Source organism: Neofelis nebulosa, chromosome 3 (genome assembly GCF_028018385.1).
Source record: "Neofelis nebulosa isolate mNeoNeb1 chromosome 3, mNeoNeb1.pri, whole genome shotgun sequence".
NCBI lineage: Eukaryota > Metazoa > Chordata > Mammalia > Carnivora > Felidae > Neofelis > Neofelis nebulosa.
The window spans coordinates 119,201,889-119,206,651 of record NC_080784.1 but is presented as its reverse complement, the minus strand read 5'-3'; the positions used below and the strand labels follow the sequence as shown (position 1 = coordinate 119,206,651).

Here is a 4,763-nt window from a genome sequence, read left to right as displayed (position 1 = left end):
TGTCTTTAATCCACTGCTTTCTATTCTCTGCCTTCCACCCTTTGGTCTACAAATTTGCTCAACTTTTTCTTTATTGCCACACACACACTCTTGCGTGCACATACGCACGTGCACATCCCCCCCTACCACCACTCACAATGTTTTAATCACTGCAGCCTTTCACTCATGCTGCAAATTGCCTTGTATAGCAATTATCTGTTTACATGACAGTTTTTAACTGGTCCAGCAGTTTTTAATCATTGTTGTGTTACATATCCCCTTGGGAATCTGATTAAAGCAATGGACCTTTTCCCTGAAGACATGCCCCCCACCCCTGAGCCCAACACACACTCACAACTTGTACATGCAACTCCAGGTCATTCACTGACCCCCACAGAGGATATTACTACCACTCATCAATACTTCTAGTTCTACTCATGTTCCAGGCATGCTGGAGAACCACACTTCCTTGCTGACTTGAGATTAGTCACTGCTTTGGCCAATGAAATACGAGAGGAAGTGATGTGTGCTAAGCTTTAAGAGTCCGGAGGTGCCATGCTTTCTTCTTACACTGCCTCAGTAACTTCTGTGTTCCAGGTAATGACGCTCTGTCGGCAAGGGTTGTGGAGGGTGGAGCACACAGAGCAGAGCACCTAGCCAGCTGCAATGGACATACAGAGTGGGTAAGAAATGAATCTAGTTGTTTGGAGTGGCTGCAATTGGGGATGGTCGGTTCCGGTAGCACAACACAGGCTATCCTGCGTGACAGTAGGGTGTTTGCCACTGGATATGAAATTACCTAAGTCAGAAAGATCCTAATGAGGGCAGTCTAAGCTACCCTCCTTCCTGTTCCTAACCAACAAGCTCCTTTCACTTCATATTCCTGCACTCTTAGTTCTGTCTACCTGCAAGACTCTTCCCCTGGTTCTTCCCAGGACTTCTCATCCTTTGGACCTCAGGTGATAGGTTACCTCCTCAGAGAGCTTCTTTTTGTCCTCATTCCATGACCACCATTCACACACACACCCCTTTCTGCCTTTCACAGAGCACATCATAGCCTATAATGATCTTACCTATTTTCTGTCCCTCAGGTTTCCTGTCCCTCTGAATTCACATTTGCATTCTTGTTATCAACAGTGATTCATAAATAACTAATGCCAAGCCCCTTTAGCCCCACATGAACTTAAGGAAGCACATTCAAAATATGAACTGCTTTCATTTGTTTACTATAAAAATAAAACCATAAGCATTCAACTTCTACTTTACACTTTCCTAAACTTTGTTAATAGAAGAAAAATCTGTAACTAAAAATGTTGGACAGACATCCAAATGTTTGGATGTGCAGCAAGAACCAACCACTGAACCTTGGTTTTCAACCAGTCACCATTAAGAGGTCAGCTTGACATTTTGGGCTCTTTTCAGATAGTTGTGGCCAATAGCACTAACAACCTTTGGTCCCAACCCAGTTAAATAGTAGTTTTTGTAATTCATTGGCATACATGTTTGTTTTGTTTGCCCTTTTTCTTCCCTTTCACTTGGGATATGCACCAAACAATCTTGCTTCATACTGACAAGAAGAATGAGTCCTTAGATTCCAGAAAGTATTGAGTAGCTAAACCTTTGTTATGCATCCAGAGATATAGGTATAATATCTTGTTACAGAGTAAATAATTCATACTTGTTCAACGAATGAATAAATAAAATCAGTATAAAATGACTAAGTATTTGTTTCATTTGTCTGTGTTATAGATAACTAGTACCGTAAAAGACAACTATTCCAATTCTAAAAAAAAAATTTCAGCTTTGTTTCACCTGCATACAAAACATGTTTAAAAATGTTAGAAATGCAAAACTTAAAGTTAATTGGTAACTCTTCTATTTTCATGGTCTTTATAAAATGTGTTAAACAGTCTTAACATTTGATAAAAGATTCACAAGTTGCTATGCTATCCTTCCAGCATATGATAGAATTCTATCATTGCTAATAAGCCTGGTTTGGAAACAAAAATAAACTTGGTTTAATTTTGTTTTTTTTTTTATAAACTATTTTTGGTTTTCTTTGAATTTCCTATGTGGCAGTGTATACTACAAAATAGTATCCCTTAAAATATGGAGACACCCATTACCCTAGCTCTTTTAGAATATGCGTAATTGGCATGTGATAGCTACATTTTTCTACTTCTATTTTACAAAAATCCACATAGGTGACTTAAAAATAACATGAATTTTTTTTTTTTAGGATGAGGCTGCATGTTTCTGCTCTCTACATTGCTTCATATCAACTAATTTTTAAGAAGAGATTATCACCTGCCACCCCATTTTAAGTGAATATGGGTAATCAGATGGGGCTTAATGTCTTTAAAATGGGAAATGCATCAAACGTGCTTGCACACACACACATTTGAACACAGATAAAAAGATATATTTTTTAATTGCTTTGCAAACAAGGCTGGTCATTTCTCAATTCCTCATCACTACACACAGCCTTCAAAAATTTTTTACAAATGCTTCTCTTTTGTTCTACTGGGGCATTTCAACCAAACACATAAAATCCACAGATATAGTTGCTATAGAAATGCAAAGGGGATAAACAAGAATGAATTATGCAATCAAAACTTGCAGCTGAAGGAGGGCAGTAGCAAGGTTTATGTTTAATAATGCTGACTGTATTTATTCTTGACTTTATACATACTCCAAATTGAATGTTCTGAGTCCTAAATTGGAAGGTCCTTTTACTACCCAAAATAACACATCTTAATGAAAATATTTTAGCAGGCATTCCAGATTAGGAAATCAATACATGCCAAGCCAAAAATAGTTAAATTTAATGAATAATGAATTCAAGTGATGCCAATTACTTTCCTTTATTTCACACAAAATGGTCTTTATATGAAATGAAAGAAAGAGAGGTTTCCTACATGAGTTTTGCAGACACCTTGGCTCTCAAAAATAAATGCTTCTTCAGGTTTCTACATGTCTTTCATTTATTTTGCTAAGGAGCTTATTTTGAAATAGTGCTCTATAGCAGCACTTAAGATTTTCCATTAGGTTTATTAACGAAAAAAAAAATCTTAAATTAAATCTCCTAAAAAAACATTTGTCTCTGTTTTTGACTTGTTTGGAGATTACACTTTAAATGCTGAATTACTAACAAGGCATCTGGTAAATGTGATTGTGGCTATTAAGCTCTTGTAGCCTTTGATCTTGCTAATTAAGTTTCATAAGACTTTAGAGAGAAAAAGTTCCATCAGTCATCTTATTTAGACGTAGTTTGAGAAAAAATTATTTCAGCAGAATGGTACAACCTGTATTCTAAAACCAAAATAATATTATAAGTGTATAACAATGACACACCCATTCATATTACAAAATTTAACTCCTATTTACCAATAAAATCAATACAATCAGCTTATGAGAAAGAAAGTGGGGGGGGGGGGGGAATGGGAGGGAAATCCTCTCAGAAAATATTATAGAAAATTAACCTACACCTTTCTCTCTGAAAATATTGACCTTTAAAATTTCTGTGAGCCTTCTATTTTATACTGCTTTGACAACATTATAATCAAAATTATATCTGAGTCAGCATTTTAATTAAGTACACTTTTCAGAATCTGTTTAAAAGAGTGGAGGAGCACAGGTTGTGGTCTTGGATAGGCAAGAGTTCAAAGCCAAGCTCCAACATTTACTGTGGACCTTGGTCAAGATTTAACACCTTCAGTCTTTTTTTTATTCATAAATCATAAGGCATTTATCCTACAATGATCTGAATTTTACATCTGTGCTCCATTAAAATTATCTTGATGAAGGTCACCAATACTCCCTTAAGTTTAAAATCTAATATTTAACTCTTATATTAGATCTCTTTGCAATATTTGACTCTAACATTTCATAATTCTTTGAACTGTTTTTCCTCAAACTGACCTACCCTTTTTCTGCCATTTTTTCTTCTTTTCTGGGAGTTTATTATTATTCTCTTGTGGATTCTACTCTATTAGTTAGATGACCTCTGTATTCTTCTTCTCAGTGGTCTTCCCAGGAAATTCTATCCACCATTGCTCCTTCCCCTGGCTTCACCCATCACCTATACCCTGATGACTGCCTTGTATATGCCTCCTTTCTGGACCTCTGTCCCCAACTCTTAGCTCTCATATTACTACTGCCTATTAGACAACTTCACTGGATTGTTCTATCAAGTACTATTCAAAACTTCCACCCATGTAGACCCAGAAAACTAGAACTCATCCCACACTCCTTGCTGTCCCTCCTGCTCACATCCCACCCCCACCCCCTTAGTCTACAGAAGGATATTGATTCTACCTCTAGACTATGTAATACTTGTTCTGCCGCTGCCTCAGTTCCTTTTCTCATGTTTAGATCAATGAAATAGCTTCTACATTATTCAGAGTAGTCTAAACGCTGTAACAGAAAACATTTGTAACAAGAGTTTAACAAAAATCTCTGGCTCAGAACAATACAATTTCTTCCTTGCTTGTGTCACAATCCAGTGTGGTGTTGGGCAAGCCTCTGCTCCATTCAGGTAACCAGGCTTCCTCCATCTGGTGGCGATACCACCTCGTCATGGCATGGAATCTCTGTCCAAACCTGGCAGGCAGGCAGGCAAGAGAGAGAGTGGAGTTTGTTATGGGCCTGGTCTATGTACAATGGTGGATGAGGTGCAGGATAAAGGCAATTAAAACTTCCGTTCGAAAAGGGGAATAATAGGAGATACATAGTGTTCACTAGTCTATTGCAGTTCTGAAATCCTGCTTGGCGGGTCTTATCAA

The 4,763-nt window shown here is 37.3% G+C and overlaps 1 long non-coding RNA gene across 1 annotated transcript; it reads left to right on the top strand.

The window, feature by feature from the left end:
- The first annotated feature begins 530 nt into the window (after positions 1-530).
- Positions 531-2,411, top strand: LOC131507244 (uncharacterized). Its single transcript, XR_009259406.1, has 2 exons — positions 531-658; positions 2,219-2,411. It is a non-coding gene; the product is annotated as an uncharacterized LOC131507244 (long non-coding RNA).
- Positions 2,412-4,763: the final 2,352 nt, after the last annotated feature.